Source organism: Protopterus annectens, chromosome 1.part2, assembly GCF_019279795.1.
Source record: "Protopterus annectens isolate FY-2018-M chromosome 1.part2, PAN1.0, whole genome shotgun sequence".
NCBI classification, from domain to species: domain Eukaryota; kingdom Metazoa; phylum Chordata; order Ceratodontiformes; family Protopteridae; genus Protopterus; species Protopterus annectens.
Window position 1 is genome coordinate 1,015,994,714 of NC_056727.1, and position 15,196 is coordinate 1,016,009,909.

Sequence of the window (15,196 nt, forward strand, 5' to 3'; positions counted from 1 at the left end):
TGGTGGGGAGGGGGGTAGAAATTTGTGCTGAACCTGTCAGCTAGGATGTTGGCAATGTCTGTGGGTTCCGTGTAGTTTTTTGTAATTTTGGACTAATTCTGAGCATATCTGGGAATTCCCACCCAGGTTCCTAACATAACTAAAGAAAGCCTTGTGATTATCCTTTGTGTCCTGTGCGTTTCTTCTCTCGAAGCTGGCCTTAGACGATTTTATGAGTGCCCGTAGTATTTTGCTAACACTGAACAGAGATGCCTCCCCTTTTTGGGATTTTGCTCTATCATGTAGTAGCTTCCTCCTTCTATTGTATAGTTTGTTTATGGCTGTGGTCCACCAGACAGGATGTCTGCCTTTGGAGGATTGGGTCTTGTTTTTATTTGGGATTGCATGATCCATGCATTCCTGAAGGTGTTCATAGAATGCGTTTATAAAGGATTCTGTGGTCTGGGCCGTATTTTCAACAGGCCCGGGGACTTTGAAGGATTCCACTTCAGTTTTGAGGGGTGTGGAATTTGCTGTAGAGAAGTTTTACACCTTGGTTTTGTGGGCAGGGGGTGGGGTTGGGATGTGAATATCCAGTGAGATTAGTTTATGGTCTGATCTTACCAGTGAGGGTTACACTTCTGGTCTGGAGCATAGAGTCCCCATGTTGGTGATGATCAGGTCCTGTATGTTTCCCCCTCTTGTGGGAGTGGTAACAAGTTGTTCCATAGCATTTGAGTGTGTAAATGCTAGGAACCTTTGAGCTAGGGTGTATGAGCTAGATTAATGCTCCCAGTCTATGTTTGGGTAGTTGAAGTCCACCAATATAATGGTGTTTGGAGAGACCTTCATATTTCCAGTGTTCTCAGGAAGGCCAAGTGGGGTTCCTGGGTTTGGGAGGGTGGTGTGTGCCAGGCTATAAACTGGAAGGCAGTTTTACCCACTGTTAGTTGCACATGGATAGTCTCTGATGCTTCGTGCTGTGCCACCAACCTGGAGGTGTGTGTATCTTTGACGAATATTGAAACTCCCCCTCCTGTTCTGGTTTGGTGCAAGTTTTGGGGCCGACAAGCATGGTATGAGGTATAACCTGGCAGTGCTGGGGTGCTCTCAGGAGACTTGAACCAGGATTCTGTTACTGCACAGATATTGATGTTCTCCATGCTAAGGACAGTTTCCAGTGCATGCATCTTGAGGTTTACACTGCTGGCGTTGAGTAGCATTACTATTAGTTTCGTATCCCTTGTGATACCTATGGAGGTGGTTTTGTCTTTTGAGCCTTGCCTAAAAAATGCACTATGGGGGTAGCAAGAGCCTTTGCCAATATCCGAAGGCCCAGGGGTGACAGGTGCAAGCCGTCCCTAGCAAAGCTTCGTGGCTTGTCGAGCATGTCATCCCAGGCTGACAGGCATTGGATCCCCTTTGAATGACACTGAAACTTAAGCCAATTGTTGAAATTGATCATCTTGTCTTCATATTGTGGCATAATTCTTGGTGAGGGTAAGATGCTACTCAAGGTCAGGGTCATACCAGCCTGGGCCACATGCTCAGAGAGCTCCTCTATGTCTCTTATCATGTAGTCCAGTGAGGTACGTCTCAGGTCATTCACACTGGCATGGACAATGACTGAGTCATATTTGTACTTGCCTTGGAGTGACCTGTGTGCTTGTGTTATGTGGCGGATCATAGTGCCCGACAGGCATCTCACCATGACCTTCTCCTTGTTCAGCCTGGTGAGCGGGACGTCAGTGTGCCTGATGATAGAGTCACCTATTACAAGTGTATCAGGTGTGTTGTTTAGCCTTAAGGGCTGTGACTGTTCGGCACACTGGCTTTGTGAGCTATGTGTTGCACGTTGGCTGTTCTGGGGTAGCGGTTGCTTGGGTGTCTGCTTTGGAGGTCTCTGCTGCTTAGGCAGATTTTTATTTAGAGACTCCGAGTATGTTTTGGTGTGTTTATGTGTTTGGATTGCTGTCGTTATAGGTCTATGTGAGACTGGAATTGGAGTGACTGTGGTTTCCTTCTCCTCCTGACAGGTTTTGCCAGTACTGAGTTGAGAGAGCTTAGCCTCCAGTTTGGCTATATGGTTGCATCTCTCACATGTGTTGGAATTTGTTGGGGGGAGGAGAGGGTTGTCTGTGTACATGAGGCAGTTGTAACATTGCCTCAAGATTCCCAGATTCACCAGCTGGACTGGTGAGGAGATTGACAACTGACCTTGGACATGCTAGAATAGTATTGGGAATTCCTTTATAATTAACAACAAAAAGGGCCAATGGGGAACAAGGTACTCAAGGTGAGTTTGTGAGGGTGTAGTGCTTTTAATTTGTTAGTGCTGGCATATATAAATGCTTTAGTGAGCAAGTGCCAGGTAACTCAAATGCAATGTGTTACAGGTAACTTAAATGCAAAAATGACAAACAGTAACTTTATTTCAAGTGAAACAAGTAAATAAGTACAGTAAGCAATGCAGATGTCACTAGGGATCCGCAGAAGTGATGAAAAGCTGCGTTTCAGGAGGAATTAGTGTTTCAGGGAAATAACAAGCAAACAAGCATACAAACAAAGCTACATTCAGCAGGTCTGGATCTAGTCTATGCTACAGCAAACAAGGTGTACCAATTTCAGTAAGAAACAGTTCAAATATGCAGGCACTATAAGCCTTTAGCCAGAAATTCCATGCTCAGATGGGCAGAGTCCAGACTCTCCTCCCACAAGAGTGCAGACCATGAACCTTCATAATGTAAAATAACTGGCCTGAAGCCCAAGTGCTTAAACCAGAACTAATACACATTTAGAATAACAGATACTGAGCCCTCAGTCAGCAGTTCCCAACTTAGAAGGATGTAAGCTACCTGTCCTGCCACCACAGTATCCTTGACATTTAATGAGACTCACCCTCCTGTCATAGTTAGTTCCGTGTTTTGGGGCTGTCAAGCATGGTATGAGGTGTAACCTGGTAGTGCTAGGGTGCTCTTGGGAGTCTTGAACCTGTTGTCTATTACTACACAGATATCAACATTCTCCATGCAGAGTAGAGTTTGGACTGCATGCATCTTGCAGTTTACATGTCCGTCATTGAGTATCATTACTTCCATTTTCTTATCCCCTGTGCTACCTATGTAGGTGGCCTTCTGTTTTCAGCCTTACCACCAGAATGCAAAGATGTGCAGACATTACACTATGGTAATTAATAGTGGTGTACCAAACAATACAATGACAATCATACTGTTAATGCATCAGGCATGCTGGGATATACCCACAATGATATCATTACACTGTACTGTTGACAACATGATAATATTACTACACTTCTATGTAGTCACCCTGTGCATCAGCACCATGTTAACCTGTTCCTGCATCAATGTTACAGATTGCAGGAGGTGGCACAGTTTCATCATATGCACAGGGTGTGTACTTGGTATGCCTGAGTCTGCGACTGATACAACCAATCGACATGTATGTGTGTGTGTGTGTTAGTGAGGGACAACAGTACAAGATGGGACAATGTTGATGCGGTGTTTGCGTGTATGTGTTAGCCCTAGGTGTTAGCATTATGCATGTGTGTATGCATGCACACAGTTCCACCTCGTGGCTGCCATATACGGGTGTTTGTGGACAGCCACAGACTGTACCTGCCAGGTCATACAGATCACTGTCTCTGGCCATGGACACGGTACCTGTGCCTGGCAGGGGTGCTACAGACAGTATCAGGTACTAAGCCGGACTGGGTACTGTCATCAGAAGCAGTTGGTTGATGACTGGAGACATGTCCATGCTGGGACTGTCCAGAGCCATGTGCACGTGGTCTCCTAGGGCGGTCTGATGACAGTACAGACCCAGCATTGCTGGGGCTGGTACTGGCACTATGGGAGTGGCCGCAGGTTTGTTGTCGTCCGCAACGACTGCCAGCTGCTGATGTTGCTGGCATACGTCCACGTCGACACCTCAACCATCCTGCATTGCCCTGGCTCATGGACATGTAGTTGTGGAACAGATCTAATGTGTCCCCCCAACGTCTGTCAATGACCTCGGTGAAATTACGGATGGCAGCTGCAACATCACGCATAGTTTCATTCATAGCAGTGCAATGTGCTCTCAGCTCCCTCAGACCCTGTCTGGTGTACCATTCCATACCTGCCTGTGCCTGCATTACAGCCCGGAACATAGCTAAGGTTGAAATACCTCTGTGGGCATGTCTGACAGGGGCAGTACGACCATGGATGCTCCCACGAGAACCCCTGGACATCTGCCTGTGTGGTACCATGTCAGGACTCTGGCCATGGCTGCTGTGAGGGGATGCATGTGCCACTGATACCACATTACCCTGGTCAATGCCCACTGTATTCTGTCCATCACCTAAGGACATTGTTGACAATGGATGTATTGGCAGGATGACTGTGCGCATTGATGGGGTTGACTGCTGTGTACTGTCAATTGGCTGACCAATAATGGACCCTGGCACACCTCCCTGAGCCATTACACATGTATCATCATTATCACTATCCCCATCAGTGGATTCAGGTTCCCTGCTGCACACCATCAGAGCAACACCAGAACCTGTGAGAGGAAGACAGGAAACACAGTTTACAATGTGTACACAATGTTACCACAGATGCACACAGGCACATGCACACATGCACACATGCGCACATGCACACATGGGCACATGCACAGATGCACACATGGGCACATGCACACATGCGCACATGCACACATGGGCACATGCACACATGCACACATGGGCACATGCACACATGGGCACATGGGCACATGCACACATGCACACATGGGCACATGCACACATGCACACATGCACACATGGGCACATGCACACATGCACACATGCACATGCACACATGCACACATGCACACTCCTCAGTACATGAGATACAAACACACAGACACAAACACACCTGCAATCAAACACATAGCAATACTGTTTGAGGGTATTATTACTATTATTATCATTAGTATTAAAAGTATTGTTATTACACACTCACCAGCATAGATTGGCTGCCTTGCTGTTACACCAGAGGGACCTGCACAAATAAGACATTTATTGTCAGTGGGCACAACTGTGCCATTGATACTGTGAGTATGATACAGTTCAGTAGTACAACAGTTGGCTTTCACAGGTCTACTGATGATATTGAGAATATCACTCTTGCACAATAATTACCAGGATAACAGCTACAAACACAGTACACACCTCACACATGCATAAACTACCAGTGTAGAGAACAGTCAACTATAGATATGGCATGTTACCTGCATGCTCCAAGTCCACATGCTGGGTGGCTCCAGCCTCCATCATTACACATGTCTGCAGATGTTGTTGTTGTTGGGCTGGAGCCACAACACTTAGGAGGAGCCCATCCAGTCTGGTGAGGGGGGTGTATAGCCGCCCCACCACCTGTGGCAAGCTGTTGCCTGTGGATATCAGACGCACGCTGACGGACATTTCTAATTAAATCACTGCAGTGATGGCGTACCTGCTCATATGTCCGGTTATGCGTGCCTATGTCATTTACCCGACGGACAAGGTCTTGCCACAGTGCAGCCCTCTCCTGCTGGTTCTGGCTGGTGCGGGAAAAGAGTGTGGCAAAATCCCACACCAGGCTCTGGTGTATCTCCTCTTCCTCTGCAGCAGAGTATGTGGGGTTGTGCTGGTGCACCATTGCCCTAGAAGGAAAAGAAAAATATGTGAGCAAGTGATATGGCACACATAATACTCTACTGTAGTGATATCACTGAACTGCCATATATAGCATCTGTCTGTCTATTGGGGGATACACATGTAAATTACCACATATCAGTGCTCAGCCAACAACTGTGTGACAGTGCCTGACACACTCCATACAACAAACTAGTATACACCAGCAGTCGGCACACTATTTGAGGTCCAATGCACAACCTCACACTGGGGGTTTGCATCAAGGTAATGGATGGGGAACATTGTCAAGCCATGCAATGCATGCAACGCACAGTAAACATTTCAATGGTAATGCACCCTAGTCTTTGTGGCCATACCCCTACCTACACAGCAGTCACATACAGGAAACCACAGCACAACATATGGCAATGTAGTATGTTTGTATCCCGATACCTGACACATCTTTCTCTGGCCTCACACCAAGGACACACACTACCATGACAGACACAAAGTCATGTTGAGCAATCACACCATTACAGACCTTGCACACAGTCAGTGGCACACTCATTCCACCTCACATAGTTGGTATTGCAATGAGTACATGTGTGTGTGCATTGTGTCATAGGTAGGTAGTATGCTATTTGCCCTGGGCCTACAGCAGCATACTGTTATGTTACCCTGCCCCTTGGGACACATGTAATGTGATTGTACTTGCTCCTGTCAAACAGTTACACAGGGTGACTCATATGGCATATTACCTATCTGCATAACATTCAACAGGGTTATGTCTGACATCTACTAATGAGGAGCCTTGCTTCTTAATGCTGGGTGGTTTACTCCAGGATATGGCTTATTTGTAGGTAGGAATCTGTACCTCCACCATGTGCTCTTTACTGTGGTGCCAAGGATGACAGACATAGGTCATTTAGGCTGTGGATATTGTGAGGTGTTACCATGGTTGTTGGACAACTGTTATGGGTGTGACTTAACTATGTATATCCAGCAGTGGTAACCTCTGTGTAGGTACTATGAAAGGCACTCTATCTGTGGTTTTGTCAGTCACTGTGCATAGGTAATGTGTTTGAGGGCATTATCACTGTTTGTTAGGTATGACTGTGTCCTTCTCCATTTCTGTAGTTGTCATGGGAGGTACATACCATGTAGGACATTGTGAGGTGTATAGGGGTACAGTGACCTACATTTCCCTAGTTGGCACACCATTTGTGCTGACACGTACCATGTACAGGGATTACAAGACTAGTGTGCCACTGTGAATATCAAAGGGGAGGCTATTGTACACTTGTTTCCCATGTTCCCTCCTGACACATACAGTAGTAGGCAGGCAACCACCTATGTGGTGGTTAGTGGTGTAAGTGTTTTGGAAAGGGGTATGGTACTCCAGTATCCACAATGGTGTTCAGTCCATGCCTTTGTCACCAGGCACCTGTTGCACTACATCTGCACACATGTGCCTCTCTCAGCATATATATATATATATATATATATATATAGAGAGAGAGAGAGAGAGAGAGATTCATATACATACATATCTCTAGACATTCATATCTGTCTGTATATGTGTATGTATCTATATATATCTGTATATGTATGTGTCTATTACATATATAAGTATATACATATTCTATCTATCTATCTATCTATCTATCTATCTATATATCTATCTATCTATCTATATATGTCTATCTATTTATACATATCTCTATATATATATATATATATATATTATATATATATATATATACATATATAAATATACATACATATACATATAATATATATATATATATATATATACTTTTTTTATTTACACATACGAATACACACACTAACATACTGCTAAACATCCATTACTGTACAACCTACATTGTGCGTTGCACTACAACCTACATTGATATGTGCACATAGCAACCTTCAAATACATATGTATGTCCAGCCTTCACTAACAGTTGCAGTATGTCCCCTGCCCTATGCACATCTTAATATATATATAGATACAGACTGCTAACACATATGGAGGGTTCACATTATGTAAACTATTAGATTATTAGTTTACATTACCTTTGTTTGTCACTGCTGTTTGTGATGGTTTTCTGCTTGTTGTCCTGCTGCTGGTTAGCTTGCTGGTTTTTATTGTTTTTTTTTTTTTTGGTGCCTCTCTCTGTCTCTTTGTCTCTTTGTCTCTTTGTCTCTCTCTCTCTCTCTCTCTGTCTCTCCCTCCGGATGTTGCAATGAAAGTATTGCATGTGTGGACTGGGAGTACAGGCTGCTTTTGTAGGTATATGCACATGTGCATGTGATGGCCTCTGCACCAATTGTTAGCCAGTATTTACTAATTGCATGCAGCCTGCTGTGTGGTAATTGCAGTTCTCACTGTGATTTCAGGACAGTGCTATAAAATGTTAGGTTAGGTAGGCATAGCCCTTTCAGATTTTCAAGGTGGGGACCATGCTGGTATGCTGTGGACACTGTTCTGTGAGTGTAAAGGTTGGTATGTCTCTCATATTTCAGGCTGTGTTGTAGACACTGAAATGCATGTTGTACTGAAACCTGACTATTGCTTCCTCCAGTTCATTCTTCTCAGTGTGTATGTTAACTGACACCTAATAATACTAATACTGTTTAAATGGGAGTATGTGCTTTCCTGTGGGACTTGTGGAGTAACTGGTATACAGCAGTGGCTCTTGCAATTTATTGCTATGGCTTCATTATTTGGCCTTTACATTCACTCCTTGAATGCCTGCTAGGTGTCTTTACTGGAATGTGTTGCTATGGCTTTCCTATTTTCCATTTACATTCACTCCTTGCAATGCTTGCTATATTTCTTTCAGTAGCAATTCCTTATATGTTTGTTGGTACTGCATGCAGTCTGGTCTGGCCAAGGTGTGGGGCTTGACACCTACAAGGGTAATTTATTTTGCTGCTGAGCAGTAGTGGGGCCTTGTACTTTGTACTAACAGTTATGGATAGCAGGCACATGCAGCGCTTGTAAACTGCTATACTGTCCTTATTTTATTAGTTGGCTACATCCTTTGCTATTTGTGGGTTGTACACCTACATGCTGGTGTGCTTGTGGAAGCTATTCTACAGCTATTCACAGAGTGTGTGACAGCAGACAGAATGATATGCCTGTGAGTTTGTGACACTTGCAGGCCTCAGATACTCTCAGGTGTATCTTTTATCAGCCTCAGGGAATGGTACATATCAGTGGGATACACCCGTGATATATTTCAGATATTCTGCAGTTGTGACTGTGGGGTATTTTGAGCATATGTATTACTACACCATTTATGACATGCAAGTAGTGCATACTTTCAGTAATTGACAGTTACCATTACGTGGGATAAAACACCTTTCTGCCTACTGTTAGTACATTTCACAGGGAGTCAGTGGGGCACAGTTAACATTTGTTTTCAAATCAGGGACATTCCTGTAAATCAGTCATAGTTGCGAGGTCTGGCCTCTTACCTATTCAAATATGGCAGTGTTTATCCTGCTCTGATAGTGTGTGTGGTTTGCAAGGTGCTACTGTCACATTATTACCTACTAGCTACTGACTAGCATGGCTGTTTCTCTTCTCACACTAATGTTATACAAATCCACAAGAATTGCCAGTAAAGATACAAGAAAAGCTTTGTGTAATAGCCTTCCTATATTCCAATTACATTCAGTCCTACTATTTCATGATATATTACATTCAGCACAAAGTTCTTGTATATCAGTCATGGCTTAGTGGTAAGTCATGCAGACTAGTGTTTCCAAGGTCCTGGGTTCAAGACTGATAGAGGAATTTTATATTGCTGCTGAGCAGACTACAGGCCTTGTCATTCAGAGTGACTAAGGCACTTTTAAGCAGTTGTAAGCGGGTTAGCGCTGGATTGCACGGAGCTCACGCATGAGCACTGTCGCTTAGCTTCACGCACACACGCTTAGCTATGTGCACACAAGCACACACCCACTTACTACTGCTTATAAGTGCTTACTCTCACGCACACCTGCGCTAATTTCTTTGAAAGAAAAGAAAATGGGGAGATATGAAAGTGGTGAAAAGGGGGGCACAAAGAGGGTAGGACAGTAGGAAAACAAGCTCGGGATTTGCAGGAAGGATGTAGGAAAGGCCCATAGCTGCCCATTTCTTTACAGCAACAGCTGTGCATATGTGTGTAATTTGCTGTGAAATTTGAAACCTTCCACCCCTGAGAGAGGGGTGAGGACAACAAAATATATTGTACAACCAATTGTAATTACCAGTTCACATGTCCAGCAGACATGTCTGCAAAATGGGCAGCTATGTATGGGGTGTAATTTTTTTGCGGGAACAGAGTGCCCTTTTTTTATTTTTTTTTCAGGTGAGAGTGGAATGTGAGGTACAGGAAGTAGGTATATTTGGGGAGGTAGGTAGGGGAGGTTAACAGACAAGACAAACAAGACGCATACAGGGACGGAGTATGACACATGTGGGGGGGAAACACAATTGACGGGGACGGATGTTTGGATATCGCGAGCCCATGAACCCACAGATGGCAACAGTGGAACTGAGATCCCCACCCATGGGCAGTTGCCACTGCGCCTTCACAGCCCAGGATGGGGCTGTGCTGGGGGCTGTGTAGGACGGGCAGTAGGCACACCCGTAAGTTGCGCCACCCCATCCTCAAGCTGGCGTAGGGGTTCAAGCACAGAATGCCTGATCTTGCTACACACCACAGACCGGACACTTTGGAGGGTGAGTGGATGGTCTCCTCCGGCCATGCTTGCAGAGGGGGGACGAGCCCCATCCCCTGCAGTGCTTCCACCTGAAGGTGGCACAGGGCCACCGGAGGAGGTTCCGGCCTGGGCACTAGTGCCAGGTGCACTCGCCAGCTGAGGTGGGAGAGGTGGTTCCGCTGGAACCCGCCTTCCCTGTTGTCCTATGTTTAGCAATATTTTATGACATTTTGGGTTAGTAACAAACAATACCATTCAAAATTAGTTGTAACAGCATGCAACAGTATTCCCATTAACCAAACACCCATGAATTCCAAACATTGAACAGCAAGCATAACACATGCATATTTTGAACAACAGTACACAATCCAACAGCATGCAGGGTTGATTGATGGCAACAGGCCATCAGGTTTGGATATGTGAACAGGGCACATGCATCAACGTACGTGCAAATATGTTTGAACCAACAGGACAAATGTCCATAAGAATTAATTGTGAATACACATACCCAGTTTGTTGTGGAATGGCATTATTTGTGAATATAGGGTAGGGTGAAGAAATATTTCATTAACAACTTCAACTACCTATACATATGCTGTACATCTATAGTAGCTGCAGATATATATACCATACAGGTCTTAGTACAGTTTCCTATATGTAACCTTAGGAATGTTGGTGATGGGACTGTTACTGCTACATTAATATACATTGCATTTTTATTAATACACATTCATATCTGGCTGTGTTCAGGTACAGCATCCTGCTACATTTGATTTATATGGCTCTAGACAACTGTGGATATTCATTATTTCATACAACCATACTATCTCCATATTACAAGGGTACAGCAACATATCCAAATTGTGGGACAGACACATTCCAGCTTCAGTACTTTATTACAAACATTTCACTGTTTGGTTGTGGCTGTCTCATTCATTTCATTATGTACTGACTGCAGTATACTTTATTCAGAAGTTATAACAGCTTTCTTGGTCGATTCATACCTCTTTCTCACACTCTCACTTGTTTTATTTTTACAATTCAAGATGGTACTTTATTCTAGGCGTTATTAACATGTCATACTTGGTTACAACAATCCTTTCCAACAGACTCACTTGCTTCATATGGCAGATTTTCAAAGGGGATGTATTTGACACATGTCTATTGTCTTTAGCTTGTTTACCACTAATTTTCAGGCTGCAGCAGGTTATCTGATATTACAATACAGGTGGGAAATCTCTATTTCAGACTTGTTTAATTTTTATTTCTGGATTACAGGCTGCATCACTTATCTAATCATACAGTACTAGCAGAATCTTTCTTCTAGTGTTATTTGAACTTTATTAATATGTAACTACACTGAACTCTTTTACAAGCTGTCTCACTTATATTGTATAACAATTACAGAAAAATAATTACTAACCTGCCTGGTGGCGCAGCCGCTCCAGCCTATCACCATAGGCTCGCCGATTTGCAGAACGTACACCTGCAGCTGTATATTAAATGAAGTAATATTGGAACATACATCTCCATAATATCAGCTAGGATAATTCCTTACATACGTAATTACATGGATACTTACTCAGTAGTGGGGCGTTGGGCATTTGCCGGGCCTCCTGGATCCAACGGTTCAGTTGGTCCTGCTTTCATCTCTTCAGGTCCGCATGGTGGTGACGGACCTGTTCACCAGTCCTTGGTATGCCTGTGGCACTGGTGAGATCATGTGCCAACTGGTTCCACGCCTCTGCCTTGTACGCTCCCCACAGAACCTGGCCCTGCATGAGTTGAGCCTCATGATCATGGACTAGGAGCCAAACCATATATTTGGACTCCTCAACACCCCACCTCTGTGCTCAGAAGCGACTACCCTCTCCTACACCTGCCATCCTGACTGCAAATAGGTTCCACAATCAGTTATGCTGTGTATTCCCACCTATGGGGCTTATATATGCCATTTTTCCCACACTTATCTGTGATTGGCCATTTTGGAATTGTATCAGCTTAAAAAGACCTGCTTTGTCATGCTTCTATTTCCATTCATTCCTATATATATGCTAATACTGCATTTTTCAGTACAGCTGTCATGGCCTAGTGGTTCAGTACTTTGACTATGATGCACAGTATCCTGGATTCGAGCCTGGGCATTGCATTTTTTTATTTTACTACTGTCTAGACAGGCTAGGAGGTGTGTCTGTGTAAAGGCGGCTTTGATACAGGTTGCTCAACGTTGCCCGCCGGTAAGCCAGTTGGCGCGCTGCGCAGCTCCGCGCAAATGGGTTATGCTGGTTAATGCGTTATTTGGCTATGAGCACGCATATTACACTATGAGAAAGTGTGCTCAACTGCGGGCACACAGTTTCAGCGTGTTAAAGCGCTGCTCAACTCTGGGCATGCATATTACACCTGTTAAACCACTGGTCACCTGCGGGCAGTCATATTCAGCTTGTTAGAGCGTTGCTCAGCTATGGGCACTTATACATTTTTTTTTTTATTGTATCAGATTTCTTCAAAATACATGGCCCATTTCATTACATTTTACTTAAATTATAGTTATTTATATGTACATATATGTCAGGGGATTGTTTCGTGCTTATTTCACTAAAAATAAAAAAATGATGTTGTTGGGGCTCAAACCGTGACTACCTCCTCTTTGGCCGACGTCTCTACCACTACGCTATTGCTACTTAGCTTAATTTGCATATTTAGATCTTATATGCTTTTTCAATGACTGCTAACTGTGGCTGAGCAAAGGGCACACCCGCGCAAGCGAGCGCAATTACGTGCAAACATTTTTGAAATTATAAAAAAAAAAATTAAACTGTTAATTTCTATGTTTTACATTACAGTTGGGTTTATAGTCTGTGGGGGCATGTGTGGTGTTGTGTTTCTTGACATTTCCGCGGACTCGCTCGTGGGAGTTTCCTTTCGGGACTGTGATTCTTCTGGGGGCATGTCCCTTTGCAGGACTCACCATGCGGACACGCCCCCTACTTTGCTACACGGACCGTGTTAGCCTAGGGTGTGATTCAGCATGCCCTCATGAATATGCATGGCATGCTGACATCACAACGTTTAACTGCAGCCTCCGTGTAAGACTTGTTAACTCTTACACGGAGGTTTCGTGAATCCTGCCCATTGAGTTAATTATAACAATTATCCACTTAAAAAATCAATTAAAAATGAACTTATTTTTAAAGATACTTTATATACAGTATTTCCAAGAGAACTATCTGGCTCAATAGAGAGTTCTCTTGGAAATATTGTATGTAAAGTATCTTTAAAAAGAAGTTAGTTTTTAATTGATTATTTTAAGTGGATAATTATATAATTAACTCAGTATGTGTATAAAACGTGGAGATGCGTAAAGAATGTTATACTCTGTAAAGACTTTTTGGTAAGCTTTAGCACTAGAGGAATTTGAATTTTCTTGTTTTAATTAAAGTCTTGTGTTTTGTGTATATTTGGCAGTTTTTATCACTGGCACATTATTTTGTTGTTTCAAGAGATTGCAGTTCCCCAGTAGCTCAGTGTGATGAGAAATAATTTAGCTGTTAATTTTGCACACCCAGACATGGTTTGAGTCCAGGTAGTGGTACTAAGATGTGCACATATCTACACACAAGGAATCAGGAATAAATGTAAAAACAGTCAGGTAGTGTTAACAGATATTTTCTCCACAGGTTTTACAGGTAAGGAAATGTTGGTAGTAGCTGTATGAAGGGTATACTAATAAACTGTGTAGAACTGTTCAACTGTCCCACCAAATGCCTGCAAATGACAGCAGGATAGGTACATACAACATGCACTCTTCCCGATACATGTCTCTCAATAGTCATGCTGTGATGGCTAGTGGTCACTGCTGCCAATAACCTTGGACACAGTTAGGAAACCAGTTGAAGTATGCCAGTAACACACTCACATAACAGCAGTTCAAGGTACCCCTCCTGTGCCAGATATGTAACCTAAACATGTACGAGTCCCCTCTAGTCATGTACCCAGAGTTGTCACAGTTTGCCCAATACCACTCCAGGCTGGCAGTTTAATAGGTATGTTTGTGCTACAAAAGCTATGGTCCATAGGCTGATGTAAATTGAGGGCAGACCCATAGAGTATTAAGCAGTACTGTTGTGGAAAATAGAAGCATAAACAGTTGTTAGTGGACTTTTTTTTCTCTCCCCCCACCCCTCATCTGGATCAATACTATAATTCATATACTATGGGTATGAATTTCTCCAAATCTAATGTTGGGACTTGTGTCCTATTATTGTTCATATATTTGATTGGTTACATGTTAACATATCTTGTTCAAATATCATTATTGGTGGCCTGTTGCCATCAATGTTACTGGCATGCTATTAGGATGCATACTGTTGTTACATTTATGCATGTGTTTGTTTTGCTATGCAACTGTTTCAAATCTGTTTTATGGGGATAATTGGAACACCAATGCATGCTGTTATAATTAATCTTGAAATGTGTTGCTCATGACTAACCAAGATATACTTTTTTAAAACCTCAACACCATAGCATGTTTGGGAAGGCAGATCCTGGCAGATCCACCTGGCCTGCTTCATCTGGTCATAGCACCGGTCTGCAGCATGCCTGAGACCCAACCCTGGACTTCCTTATCCACTCATCCTGCACCAACTTTGGATGGAACTGCCTCAGGGGATGGGGCCTGGCCCCCTCCTGGGAGCGTGCATGGACAGGAGCCTGTAACCCGCAGACAGTTATGGGGTTTGGTGCAGAGCAACATCCGAGCAGAGTTGGGTGGGCAGCTGCTCCAGATTGAGGGATGCCTGACATACCTCTAGGGCCAGGCCACCCCTTCTGCCCATC